The sequence below is a fragment of the Sarcophilus harrisii genome, chromosome 3 (assembly GCF_902635505.1).
Source record: "Sarcophilus harrisii chromosome 3, mSarHar1.11, whole genome shotgun sequence".
NCBI lineage: Eukaryota > Metazoa > Chordata > Mammalia > Dasyuromorphia > Dasyuridae > Sarcophilus > Sarcophilus harrisii.
In genome coordinates, this window is record NC_045428.1 from 438819436 (window position 1) to 438835218 (window position 15783).

The following is a 15783-nucleotide window of genomic DNA, read 5'->3' on the forward strand; positions in this document are numbered from 1 at the left end:
AAATGTAAAAATTTTGTATAGAAGAATTGCACATGTTTAACATATATTGGATTGTTTGCTGTGTAGGGAAGGGAGGTGGGGAAAGAAAAAGGAGAACAATTTGGAACAGAAGGTCTTGCAAGAATGAATGCTGAAAACTATCTTTGCATGTATTTTGAAAATGAAAAGCTATTATTGTAAAAAAAAACAAAAAACAAGAGAATATATGTAAACATAATAGGAAGACAAATCCCCCATCCTCCACTCTTCCACCCACCCTCTACTCTCTAGAATATGATCACATAAGCACAATTCCAAGCCCAAGGAATATTAAGAATGGCCTATTTAAAGTTATAAGAAGATAGAAAGTCTTGAGCACCCATTTGATGATTTAACTTGTCCATGAAATTTCTTCTTTAAAAACTTGTTCACAATTTGAATCAATAAAATAAAGAATTTTATTGACTGTTCTCTTAGCAACTCTGGCTCAAAAACTACTTTCTAGTTACAAACTACCCTCCATAAAAACTTGCAGGTCCAAGCATCTCAGCATGGAGAAATCCTAGTAATTTAAATGAACTTTAAAAAATTGAAAAGGGGAAATTCAAAACTTAAAAACAATGCCAAAATGTAGTTTCAAGATATCTGTTTCTAATTAGATTGTACAGTACATTGGGTGCTTTATTTGGAACCAGGAAGACATACATTCAAAATCAGCCTTGGAAGTTTATTAGCTATATGATCCTAGGCAAGTTGCTTAATGGTTCTGTGTCACCACCAGCACCCTTCTGTGATAAAATACTAACCACGATAATCAAATAACAACTCATTGGCAACCCTTCCCCTTGTATTCTACTTAGGCAACACTCCCACTTTCCTCCACTCCAAGAACAGTAATAGATGGGGAGAGAGAGTTATAAAAATGTTCTGTCTTCTCTTTAAACCCATGAGAAACTTAACTAGATGCCCTCCAGGACACTGGAAAGAACTGAAAATGTCCTTTTAGTGATAAAATCCAGGATGGCCTTTTACCAGGCAGTTCTAAGTGATGGATAAATACATTAGAGTAGAATATAAATTAAATTGAGGCAATTGAAATTTTATGTCACTTAATTTTGCTAGGACAGATACTGCCCTGTAAATGGCATTTTAAAATAGTTGCAATACACTGTTAAATGTGCATACATTTAGTATTGAGCTCAATATTGCTTATATCATTTAATCTGATTCTATTTAATGAATAGAGAAAGTTTTTTTTTTTCATCCCCAATAGCTACTAAACTAGGTGGTGATGAAGCTCTAGAGATATGAGAACAATTAGGCCTCCCTCCATATGATTTTGGATGAATGTACCCTATCTCTTTGGCCAAACTTTTATACCTGCAAACTACCTGGAATGGTGCAGTTGCCCATCATTAACTTCCATGGGAATGGGAATGGAGATTAAAACTCCTATTAATAACCCAAAGAAAGGTAATGTGGTACTATGGATAGTCTATTAGTCATAGGGTCAGGAGAATCTGGGCTCAAGCCCTGCTTCTGATGCTAGCTGAGGGAGTCACTTAGCCTCTATGTGACTCAGGCAATCCCTACCAGGTTTTGTTAGCCTGAAGTCCATGAATTTAAATATATATATATATATATATATATATAATTTACTTTTTAAAAAATTAACTGGTTTTCTTTGTAATTTTATGAATTTTATATCACCTATCTAAAAAACATGATTCTGAGAAAAGATCCAGGGGCAGTAATAGACTGTCAAAGGGTCTCTGACTCAAAAGAAGCATCCCCTTACTTAAATCATTGAACTGCTATTCGTGGAAGAAGGTTCCTATGTTGATGAAATCCCAAATGTTTGGTTTATTCAGGATCACACAGGTAATAATATAGAAAATGAACTCAGATTTTCCTGACTCCAGGTCTAGAGCTCTATTTGCTGTGCTACCTGAGGGGGAAAAAAGAAACTTGTGTGTGACTATTGTGTGAGTGTGTGTGTGTGTGTGTGTGTGTGTGTGTGTGTAAAGACCAACTCAATCTTCATTCTGAAAGCCTTAGGATTCACCTGAGGAAATTTTTGTTAGGTAACTCAGGAGAAACATAAAGGATGAAAGAACTCTACATTTGGAGGCCTTGAGCTGGGATGTGGTCATGGAAAAATTGACTTCCATATTACAAATAATAGAAGGAATATTACAAATAATAGAAGGAATGCTAATACATTGAATCCAGGGATGGTTTCCTAGGCAGAAGTTAGGGATCCAAGGAAGTCACAATGACCTTTGTAGATCATGTGTCATTATAGAAAATAAGACAAAATGAAAACTTTTTTTCTCTATTACTTTGACAAGAGGATTTAGATGGAACAGCATTCTTATTAGGTCTAAGAGTCGAATATTTTCTAATTGCCTCAAAGAGTGATAAGAAAAATGTTTCCAAGTGCTGAAGTTAAGACCTAGAAGAAACAGAGCTAATTATTTAGATGAGTGAATATTTGCTTTTCTGTAGCTTGCCTGTTTTTCTCATTAAAGATTGTTATTAAAATTCTCATGGTAAGAGAATTTTAAAACCCCAACTCTGCTAAATCAGGGGACTTTCAAGGAAAAGGATGCTTCCTGCCAGAGACTTCTGCTACAAAGTTTGTGGGAGAAGAGACATTCTGACAGCTTGAGGCTTCACTCCTCTCTGAATTTCAAGTTGGCATTTCAAATTCTTGTGGACCACAGGGAAGGAGACATAGCTGGAGGCAATAGTCCCACGTCAATCCATCCATGTATTTTCCATTCAACTGATCTTTATCCACCAGCTGGAGAAGCTGATTTAGTGAAAGGAAGATTAGAGGGTCAAATAGCAAAGCATAGGCAGTCCCAGCCTCCAGAGAGGCTTTTCTTCCTTCCAATTTCTCATTCAAGAAAAGTACAACCTATATCCCATTCTTCAGAATAGCTTTTTGAATTTAATGCATTTATATAGAATTCAAAAGTTTACCAAGAATGATGGTGGAGCAGTGGAAAGACCCTTAGTTATGGAGTCAGAGGAATCCCATCTCTACTCTTTAGTCCCTGTTTGGCTTTAGATAAGTCCTAGATGTTCTCTGAGGTCCCTTCCTATTCTAAAATTCTATGATCTATTTTCCTCCAAAAAAACTTTTGTGAGGCAGGTCAAGTATTATTTCTAGTATTTTGCAGGTGAGGAAATTGAGCATCCTAGAAGTTAAACCTTTTTGTTGTTATATGGCTAAGGTCAGACCCAGAATTTTGAACCATGTTCTCTGCTACAATACACTTTGCACTACACCATATTATCTCAGCAAAAATAGTCATCTATCTATCTAGTCACAATATGCATTTTCTCTAAACAATTCATGGATTAAATTAAACTGCAGTCTAAATAAATAATATAAATATCCAAAAGCAAATTGCAGACTGTATTAGTGGAGAGGCCAGTCTGTCCCATTTCAACCTGTCCATTTACCCTATCCATCCCTCTTGCCAAATCTTTTTCTTATCTATAACCCTCAGGATTCTTTTCAAAAGAGATGTATTTTTAAAATAGCCTGAGGGGGCTTTTAACTGTTCATCTCATACTATACAAAAGGCTCAAGATGTGTGAACTGCGCCTGCTTCTCCTTTATTCAAAGAATCAATAGGAATCTTGAACACCCTGATTTTTAGTCTGATTTCCTTTCTAAGCACAGCAGGGGAGCCAAAGACACAAGGAGATAATTTTCCAGGATATCGAACCAAAGATTCACTGCAACTTCAAGCTGATAGCATGTAATGTTCTAGCTGACTACAAATTACCTTAAACATAGGTTGGATTTTTCTTTCTTTTTTCCATTTTTTTTTTTTTTTTTTGTTATTATGAGCTATAAGGCCAGCAGGGGGGAAATTTCTTGTAATTCAGTCGGAAGCTCTTCAAGAACATTATTGCCATTCAGAGATGAAAAGAAAAAAGAAAAGCAGGATACACACAGAAAACAATGGGGATTGGAGGAATATGAGGAAATAGTTACTATCCCCATTCATCCATTGCCCGCTTTTGTGGATGAGAATATCAGCATGAATAAGACCCATCATTTGGGCTTTCTTTTTTATCATTGAATATCAAAGATATTCAGTAGAATCTAAGTGACAGTTAAGAGAGTTGTGGTTTCTTCAGCTTTGTGAAGATATGCAGAATTTCTTTCAAAATTAACAAGTTTTTTTTGGAAGATCTAGCTTGGCAAAATTTTGCCCTTTCTCCTTACTATTGTTTTAAAATGCAAATGATTCCGGGAGTTCAATAATTGGAGGCATTTACTTCCTAGTATAAATAAAAAGTTGTTGCTATTGTTGTTTTTGTTGTTTGTTCTTCATTCTTAAGATGGCGGTAACATCAGGAAGTCGATGCCATGACAAACAAATAAACTGGATTTAAGTGAGGGAGGGTTGTGCAAAGTCATTAACCTTACTTTCTCCTCCAGAGTCATTGGCTGTGATGGCCAGGTATAGATCAGGACGATATGCTATGGATGCAGTGGGAATCCTTGACCTTTTTAAGGTAAGATCTTTAACAGATCCCCATTTGACAGAAGCAATGCCCATCCAGTTATGAAGAATAAAAGGTATCCGCATATTTTCTACTTGAAGGTAGGAAAGTAGGGAAAGAGAGAATTGAGGGCTCAGAAAGTGGGGGAAACAGAACAGTCCAGATCAGGAAAATGAGGGAAGCTGCAGACATCCATTATCTAATTTACAGTTTTACATGGGGCCTGCCAGAACTCCAACCTGCCTCCATCCTGCTTCATATTCCTTTTGGGGTACAATAAACTTTCTTCATTTTTGGATGGTTACTGGAAAAGAATCAAGGAAGCTCACTAGATATATTTTACCCATATTTTTGTAAAACTACTTTGAGAAAGCTTCTCAGGTTCTTCTTATGAATAAAATGGTAGGAAGTGGCCTAGATAAAAATACAGTTAGGAGGACAGGGAACTCATTGACTAGATCCAAAGAGTAGTGATCAACTAATTTAATTGCCTTTTGTCACTGGATAGAAATGAAGGAATCTCTCCTTGTTTCTATGCTACTTTTTTAGCTTTGTTTTTATTTATACCTTAAATGTATATATAAATCCCATATTTTTTCAAATGTACAATTTTTTTATGACTTTAATTTCTTTTTTTTTTTAAATTTAATAGCCTTTTATTTACAGGATATATACATGGGTAACTTTACAGCATTAACAATTGCCAAACCTCTTGTTCCAATTTTTCACCTCTTACCCCCCCCCCCCCCTCCCCTAAATGGCAGGATGACCAGTAGATGTTAAATATATTAAAATATAACTTAGATACACAATAAGTATACATGACCAAAACATTATTTTGCTGTACAAAAAGAATCAGACTCTGAATTATTGTACAATTAGCTTGTGAAGGAAATCAAAGATGCAGGTGTGCATAAATATAGGGATTGGGAATTCAATGTAATGGTTTTTAGTCATCTCCCAGAGTTCTTTTTCTGGGTATAGCTAGTTCAGTTCATTACTGCTCCATTAGAAATGATTTGGTTGATCTCGTTGCTGAGGATGGCCTGATCCATCAGAACTGGTCATCATCTAGTATTGTTGTTGAAGTATATAATGATCTCCTGGTCCTGCTCATTTCACTCAGCATCAGTTCGTGTAAGTCTCTCCAGGCCTTTCTGAAATCATCCTGTTGGTCATTTCTTACAGAACAGTAATATTCCATAATTTTCATATACCGCAATTTATTCAGCCATTCTCCAACTGATGGACATCCATTCAGTTTCCAGTTTCTAGCCACTACAAAAAGGGCTGCCACAAACATTCGTGCACATACAGGTCCCTTTCCCTTCTTTATAATCTCTTTGGGATATAATCCCAGTAGTAACACTGCTGGATCAAAGGGTATGCACAGTTTGATAACTTTTGAGCATAGTTCCAAACTACTCTCCAAAATGGTTGGATTGTTCACAACTCCACCAACAATGAATCAATGTCCCAGTTTTCCCACATCCCTCCAACAATCATCATTATTTTTCCTGTCATCTTAGCCAATCTGACAGGTGTGTAGTGGTATCTTAGAGTTGTCTTAATTTGCATTTCTCTGATTAATAATGACTTTGAGCATCTTTTCATATGACTAGAAATAGTTTCAATTTCTTCATCTGAGAATTGTCTGTTCATATCCTTTGACCATTTTTCAATTAGAGAATGGCTTGATTTTTTATAAATTAGAGTTAATTCTCTATATATTTTGGAAATGAGGCCTTTATCAGAACCTTTGACTGTAAAAATATTTTCCCAGTTTATTGCTTCCCTTCTAATCTTGTCTGCATTAGTTTTGTTTGTACAAAAACTTTTCAGTTTGGTATAATCGAAATTTTCTATTTTGTGATCAGTAATGATCTCTAGTTCTGCTTTGGTCATAAAAACCTTCCCCTTCCACAGGTCTGAGAGGTAAACTATCCTATGTTCCTCTAATTTATTAATAATTTCATTCTTTATGCCTAGGTCATGAACCCATTTTGACCTTATCTTGGTGTACGGCGTTAAGTATGGATCAATGCCTAGTTTCTGCCATATCAAATGTACAATTAAGAGAAAACTGAAAGGAATAGCTAACATGATTATTGTTTTAAAACACCACAATTTTTAAAAACCACTATTATGACAAGCTAGAATATTGGTCCAAGTCTAATAAAATGAAATTCAATAAAAGTCAATGTAAATGCATATGCTTGGGTTCAAAAAGTCAGCTTAACAAGTACAAGATGATAAAGAAAGAGCTATTAAATCCATCCCTGATTCCTTAGTGATATACACATCTTTTCCTTAAATCAGCCTATTTGGGAACCCTTTAAATGTAGCATAATTTGTAACCTGTCTTAGTTTACCTATAGAGTCTATTTTCAACTAGGTTTGTTTCTTTAAGGGATTATGGTATTATGATTTTGCTTACACATTTAGATGTGTGCAATTTTATGACATTGGAAGAAGCATGAAATTATGAACATGACTTTTATTTAACTCTGCCAAAGAGAAATGTAAAAGATTACAATATATATAGGAATTATTTTTCAGTCATTCTAATGCAATTTTGTCTTTGAGAAACCTTTTTAGAATCCTAATAAGCTTTTGGGTTTATTTTTTTGGTCGGATATTTGAATTTATACTTAAGCATAATAATAAAACCTAGTTTTTTCTTATTGCTGTAACTTCTACATTGTGATAGATTAATTTCAGCAGCAGTTACCTCCAACATAATCTCAAAGAGGAGATATTTCTCCATAACACAGAATTCTATCCATTACAGTTTGCTCTTGCTTTTACTCTCTTTGATCAAGTAGAATTACTTTAATTAAAATGATTCAAAAAATAAATCTTACTGTATTGGACAGGAGTGGTCTTTCCTTCTTTGGAGGGCATCAGGCAGAGGTTGAAAGATCACTTATCAGGCTTGCTGTAGAAAGGATATTCAGTCAAGTATGAATGTTGGAGAATATATCTTTCAAAGATCCACCTAACACTGAAATTCTGTGATTCTGTTCTTACTTGAGTATATACTCAAGTATAGAGTTTGAAACTCCTTGAAGAATCTCAGTGCTTGAATATGGAGAAGGGACTAATTCTCTAAGCCACCTGCATATGAAGCCCCAGTACACATTTACTTTGGCAAATCTTTTCTATTCCTTCTCCCTCACCAACCAATCCTCCTATGCCCACAGGAGGGAGAAGAGAGACTACTTGTAAAAATCAAACTCTTGTATAATCCATCTATTGGAATAGTATTGATGGCAAATATTCCATTTTCAGTTTTTTAAACAGTTGGTTTCATTACTTTTTTGGGTATTTATTCAGACTTCACCAAATAATGTCCTAAAATCTAGTCATTCGTTTTCAGTATTGTTTCCTTGATCTTATAATACCATCAGCAATTACATAGGGAGCCCTTGATGAATACATGTACATCTTGCTATTCTCCAAGAGGAATACATGATGATATTTTTCCACCCTCCAATGTGAACAGACATCTATAATAAGAAGTTGAGGGTATTTTGCATTCTAGAGAAATAAATCTTCTTTCTACTTAAGATTCTCTGCTGGAGGAATGAGCTTAGATAACAAATGACTTTTACAAAGTGATTTAGTTCCAATCCTACTTATCAGATCATTAGAAGTCAGTTGTATTATTTAGGAGCCATTAGTAATGTTTGATCACTTTTCTAAAACACTCAAATATGTTGTTTTCTTCTCTTAAATACAAATTAGGTGTCATGACGTTCAACACTAGGGATAAAAATGTTTCTTGTTGCTTTACAGTTGAAGCAAGGATTTCATAAAGTCCCAGAGTGTCTTAAAGCATTTACCATTTAAATTTTAATGATAGACTAGGGATTTGGTTAGTAGGCACTATATGTAAATGGTATTTAAAGGTAAATCATTGTCTTGTCACACCTGACAGACTTCAATTCCATTGTCATAGGGAATCCTTTTTTACCTTCTCGCCCTTTGAAGCCATTTATCACTCTATATCTAGCTGGTCCCAGGAATTTTTAGATCTTTGGCCACATTTTGTGTGCTGCCATTCCTTCTACTCTTGTTCTGGGGACTGTAATTGATGGACAGCATAATTGATTTTAGAAAGGGGATACAATTTGATTATTCTATTGATTCACTCATCATCCCAGAGATTTTCTGGATCAGAAATCTCTTCTGTGATCACTGCACCTCTTATGTTGTCTTCATTTATTAGAACATAAGCTTCTGGGGGTGGATACTGCCTTGGCTTTGTATTTGTATGCTTAGCTCTTACCAGATAGAAAACACATAATAAATACTTCTCCTTCCATTTCTTTGTTAAAGGAGAAGTATCTCCTTTGGGTTTGTATGAACCCAACACAGAACAAAACACAGAAATTTTAGAGATAAAAACCTATGATTTATTATGATTAAGTACAGATTCAGAAGGGTAGGAAAAGAACCCCAGAACAATTAGGATTCTACTAAAGTTTCTTACAACAAAACTACACCAGAGTAACAGAGAACTAATTTTCTATTGCAATTTCATACATTTTCTAAAGTTATAAAAAGTTTTTTTTAAAAGAAAAGATCTATAATTCCATGTTTCCTTCAATGTCATAAAAGTTGAACAAACATGGTTAAAAAAATCATAATCTCATACATCCTTGAAGCAAACAAATCTAATTAAACAGATCCTGTAGATAAACTGATTCAGGTTACAGATTAAACATGGAATATGAAAATCTTGCATTCATAAAACTACTAGGATACATTTTAAAGAAGGCACAATGAGAAGAAGAGATTTATATTTTACAAAGATGACATCAGGGAAATAATCCCACAAATGTTTTGGAGATGTTTTAAAGATGTATATTCCCTCTTCCTCATAATGGTTTCTTATTTCAGAAATGTTAAAAGCCTTCCCTTAACAGTATTATTCCATGCAAGCAATTTTCCAACTGATAAATGGTCAAAGGATATGAACAATTTTCAGAGGAAGAAATTATAATCATTTCTAGTCATATGAAAAATGCTTTATATCATTATTGATCAAAGAAATGCAAATTAAGACAACTCTGAGGTACTACTACACACCTCTCAGAAGGGCTAAAATGACAGGAAAAGATAACGATGAATGTTGGAGGGGCTATGGGAAAACTGGGAGACTGATACATTGTTGGTGCAGTTATGAACTGATCCAACCTTTCCGGACAGAAATATGGACCTATGCCCAAAGTGCTATCAAACTGTACATACCCTTTGATCCCAGCAGTGTCTTTACTGGGTCTGGATCCCAAAGAGATCATAAAGGAGAGAAGGCCACCCACATGTGCAAAAATGTTTGTGGCAGCTCTTTTTGTAGTGGCAAGGAACTGGAAATTGAGTGGATACCCATTAGATGAGGATATATGTATATGAATATTATGGAATATTGTTCTATAAGAAATGATCAGCAGGCTGACTTCAGAAAGGCCTGGAGAGACTTACATGAACTAATGCTAAGTGAAGTGAGTAGAACCAAAAGAACATTATACATAGCCACAATAAGATTATACGATAATCAATTCTGGTCAATGTGGTTCTTTTCAACAGCAACGTGATTCAGGCCAGTTCCAATGGTTTTGCCATGGAGAGAGCCATCTGTACTCAAAGAAAGGAATGTGGGATCTGAGTGTGGATCACAACATAGTATTTTCACTTCTTGTCATTATTTGCTTGCATTTTTTTTCTCATTTTTTTCCTTTTTGACTTGATTTTTTTGTGTGTGCAGCATGATAATTACAGAAAATTGTATAGAAGAATTACACATGTTTAACAGATATTGGATTATTTACTGTCTGGGGTGGGGAAGGCGGGGGGGGGGAAATTTGGAACACAAGGTTTTGCAAGGGTGAGTGTTGAAAACTATGCATATGTTTTGAAAATAAAAAGCATTAATATATATAAATAAAGTATACACTATCACTGGAAGAAAAATAGTTATTCCACAGGTCAGGTTTTGGTTAGGTTAAAAGAAGTTTTATTAAATTTGAAGATTAATATTAATAGAAAATAGGTTTTGTGTCAACCCAAAGCCACATGAGGAATGGCCCTGAGTCACAAACAATAATAATAAAATGAAATCAAAGATAAACAATAATTATCATACCTTCATTTCAGAGAAAGAAAGAATATTTATTTAATGAATAATAACTATGCCATGTAATTGTTGCTAAACTCTAATAAGTTTATTTTTAAATCTAGGCTAGTCAGTTAGGTAGTAGGTACAATGGATAAAGCCCTGAGCTTAGATTCAGGAAGAGCTGAAATCCAGCATCAGATGCTTACTAGCTGTGGGACCCTATTCATGTCCTTTAACCTCTGTTTGCCTCAATTTCCTCATCTATAAAATGGGGATAATAATAGGGCCTAATCTCCAAGGTTGTTATGCACCTCAAATGAGTTAATAATTGTAAAGCTATTTAGTACAATACCTGGCATATGGTAAATGCTGTATAAATTCTAGCTATCATTATTACATGTAGAACCTAAGTTAGAATTTAAGAGGGCACCAGGATTTTATGAACATTTCATATAAAAACAAATTTATATTATAGTAATCATAACAATATCAAACTGCCATTGTTACGTTTACTGTATTAATTAAATTAATTAAAAACTAAGTCAATTATGAAAGACAAACTAGATCATTTCTATTAAATTAAATTGAAAAACTATTGCATGAACAAAATTAAAGCAACTAGGAAAAGAGGAGGAATAGCCAATGGAGAAAAAAAAATTAGAATCAACTATCTCTGATGTAGTTATATAGACAACTAATAAAAATGTATAAGACTCCTCAAAGGATTAGTAGTCAAAAGATATAAACAATAATGTTAATAGCTAGCATTTTGCTTTAAGATTTAGAAAAGGCTTTACAAATATTCTCTTTTTTATCCTTTGAATAAGTCTTATAGCATGTGATATTATTATTTCCTCTTTCGGAATTTCTTCTTTCCTAATGATGAGGAAACTGAGATAAATAGAGGTTAAATGACTTGCTTGTGGTTATAGAGGGGAGGGGAAAAACAGACATTTATTAAATGCCTACTATGTTCTATGCACCATATTAAGTGCTTTAAAATATCTTACTTAGTCTTTATTATCACCCTGTGAAGAAGGTGTTATTATTATTCCAATTGTACAGTTGAAGGACTGAAATAAAGAGAGTTTAATTTACTGGCCCAAGCACATAGAGGTAATTAAAAGTTTGAAGAGGATTTGAACTCTATTTTTTTTTAACTTCAACTCCAACACCCGACTTAAAAATTTTCTCAAAATAATTGCAAGCTATTAGCAAATATATGAAAAAAATTCCTGCATCACTAGTAGTAAACAATATGAAAATGAAAAACAACCCTGTGGTTTTCCCAGCAAATTGGCAAGGATGCTAAAAGAAGGAAAATCAATGCTGGAGATTTTGTTGAAAGAGGAGTACATTAATGCATTGTTTGAACATAAATTGGTCCAATGATCTTAGGAAACAATCAGAAATTATACAAAGAAGATGACTAAAAAGATACATATCCCTTGACCCAAAGATTCCACTGTAGTGCCTGTACTCCCAAGGTGATCAACAACAAAAAGAAAGGCTCCATAGATCCCAAAATATTTTTATCAGCACTTTTCGAGTGAACAGAGTAGATGCTTATCCCTTGGGAATTTTAGTAGCTAAATTAAATAACGAATATGAAGGAGTCCTGAAAGATCTGCATGAAATGATGCAAAATGAAATAAAAGCAGGAAAACAATATACCTAATGATTATAATTGTATAAATAAATAGAACAATAATAAAAGCAAAATAATAATCAAGAATGAATACTACAAAATTATACTGACACCAAAGAAGAAATATAAGAATTTTAAGCCTCCTACTTCTTTACCAAGGTAGAGAACCATTAATGTGGAACATTGTCTATAAGCTCAGACTTTTTAGACATGATTAGTTTTGTAGAACTTTTTCTTATTATTTTTTATTCTTTATTATAAATAGTGGCTTTCTGAGAGAGAGAGTAGCAGAGAGTATGTATATATGCTATATATACATACATATATACATGTGTGTATACATCCATCTATCCATCTATCTATCTATCTATCTATATTACATTTTTATTTAAAATAGTTTTATTTATGTTCTTGATGGGGATAGCAAATATAGGTCCTGCTTACATAGGAGTAGGGGTAGGTAGTTTCTAACTATGTTACTAAATTAATCTTTCCAAAATAAGTCTTTAATCACATCAAAAAAAATAAGCATCATGAAGAAAAGAAAGATAACAGCATTAGAATTTTGAGTCTAGAAGATCTGAGTTCAAATCATACTCCCAAACACTTTACTAGCGGAAAAAAACATAGGTCTTGATTTCCTTACCTGTAAAATGGGGGTGATTGTACTTGACTCCAGAGATTCATGGTTAGGCCCTAAAGGGATTATGAATGTGTAACAATGTGATATATATATATGTATATATGTGTGTGTATGTATTTATATATAGTCAGTTATTTATAGTGATATATGCATGTCAATTATTATTATTCCCTTCTTTTAAAAGCTCCCCCTTTGAAATATAAATTCAATAGCCTAGTATCTTTCAAACCCTTTACAATTTGATTTCTACCTAGTTTTCTAGTAATAATTCTCATCATCCTTCAACACAGGGTAACCCAAAAGTCTTAGTGCAGTTTTAAGTTTTTAATAGCATTTGTAAGCCATTAAAGCAAGGTATTTTTTAATGATGTCATACTTCTAAGAGGAACTTTTCTTGGTAGTCCCAAATTTAACCTTTTATCACTACTATTAAAACCATGTTCATAATTTGAATTAATAATATAAGTTATTTTGTTATATATAATATAATTTGTTTATTATAAATGTTTATGGAAAAGAGTGAAATTTTGTACAATACCAATGCATTTTAAAGACTATCCACTTACCACTGATTATAAGGAAGTACTGTTATTAATATCTTATTGAGTTGGAAATAATCAATTAGAACATTATAAATATTAATATTGTGACAAAAATTCAGGTTGGCAATCCTTATAACTAATATTTCTTAGACATATAAATATAATTAAAGGTCATAACTATGTGTCCCTTATAGCACCTTGTGGTTATTGCATTGAAATGAATTATTTTCATAACAGATATTTGTAAGATTCTACTTGAAGCTAATCAAATCAGATGATTTCAGAATGATATGGTATGATAATGCAATTTTTTTTTCTATCTCCTTGGAATACCATCTAAAGCAGAGTTCTTCAATTTGTGGTTGATAAGGAAATATTTAAGGGTTCACAGAGGAGACACTATTTCCTTTCTTGATATGAGTAACTCCATTTTAGAATGCCTCCATTTCAGGATAATTGTATTCCTCACCCTCGTTGTCATGCAAAGACAAGATATAACCTCTTTCTCAGCTTTTTTAATGGGGAAAGAGCATTTTAAAGTGTTAAGGAAATGTGAGTTTTTTATCTGATAATTATTATGCTTTCTTTTGCTTTATTAATTATTTAATTGAACAAGCCCTAGCAAAGAGAAATTCATATTGACATATTTGTTATGCAAATAAATTTGTGATATAAATGTAAAACATGAAATTTGGGTTTGAGGCTAATCACAGAAGCTAAGGGCAGGTTTCAATTTAAAAGAGACTGAACTTGCAAATAGAAAATCTCTCAAATGAATATTTATATATGTCAAAAAACACTTTTACTCAGAACAGGTTTAACTGCAAGAATTAGAAAATAATAATTTGTCAGTCTATGTCTTATAACATTTGCCATTAGGTTCTCAATTTAACAGTATGGCACAAGATTTTGTCATTTTGTTGTTTTTAATTATATCTGACACTTCTCGACCACATTTGGGATTTTCTTGGCAGACTGAAGTGGTTTGCTATTTCCTTCTCAGAAACAGAGGCAAACAGGGTTAAGTGAGTTGTTCAAAATCACACAGCTAGTGTCTGAGGCCAGATTTGAACTTGGGAAGGTGAGTCCCATTCCTGACATTCCCTCTGCTATGCTACTTAGCTGGATCTTGTCTAGTTTACATGAATAAAATGTGGAACTATTTTAATCATATGCAACATAATAAAAATATTTAACAAAATATGTGGCTTAGTAAATGTCAAATCCAAGTTTCCCACCATCCATGAATAAAATAAGAGAAAGGAAAGGGTGACAAATGGCTGCAAGTTTTCATTTCTTCAGAAATAAATTCACTTTTAAATTTTTATTAAATATTTAATAGCATTTTATTTTTCCAAATACAAGTAAAGATAATTTTCAGAATTCACCTCTCCTTCTCCTTTCCCCTCCCCAAGACAGCAAGCTTTTTTGCATAACATGATAAATATGGAAATATCTTTAAATGAATCACATCTTTCATTATATACATCATATATATATCATGCTATGCAAAAAAAAAAAAGGGAAAAAAAGCAAACAAATAAAACAACAAAAAGGTGAAAACACTATGTGTTGATCCACATTCAGTCTCCATAATTCTTTCTCTGGATGTTGATGGCCCTTTCCATCACAAATCTATTGGAATTGAGAAGGCTGCCTTTTCTTACATAATAGTTGAGCAAAATTTTTGATTTGCAGTAGGGTGTTAACAGAGATCTATTAAATGAATATCAAACCTGAGCAAGCAATCCTAGATAATGAGACAAAGCTGAAAAGCTAGACCAAGAGACTGAAAGAAGAGAAATTATGGATAGTGAGAAATTATGTATAGTGATTTATTCCATCGATTAACATTTGGTGAACACCTACTACCTGCATAGCATAGTACTGAGCAGAAATACAAATAAAATAGTTTGTCAGCCTATGTCTTTTAATATTTGACATCAAATTCTCAACTTAATGGTATGGTAAATTCAAGTTGTTTACAACACAGAATCTGACACATAATAGGAACTTAATATTTGTTGAACAATTTTTTTTAAAAGGAAGATAATACTCAAAAGGAAACTGACCAAGGGTTGAAGGGGAAAGCACACAGGGCATGATAAAAAAGTCAGAGCAGTCCCAGTACAGTTTACTCAGTTGGGAAATGGAAAGGTATTTGTCCTGAGGTCCCTCCTTAAATGGAGATTTGGGATTTCATGACTCTACTCTCCAATCAGTGGAGTAGAAGGTAGTAGTGATGAGGTAGAAGTACAGGACTCATTCAATCTTGCAGGATGATAAGTTTCCCAAAGAAGAGATTCCTGAAACATGATGG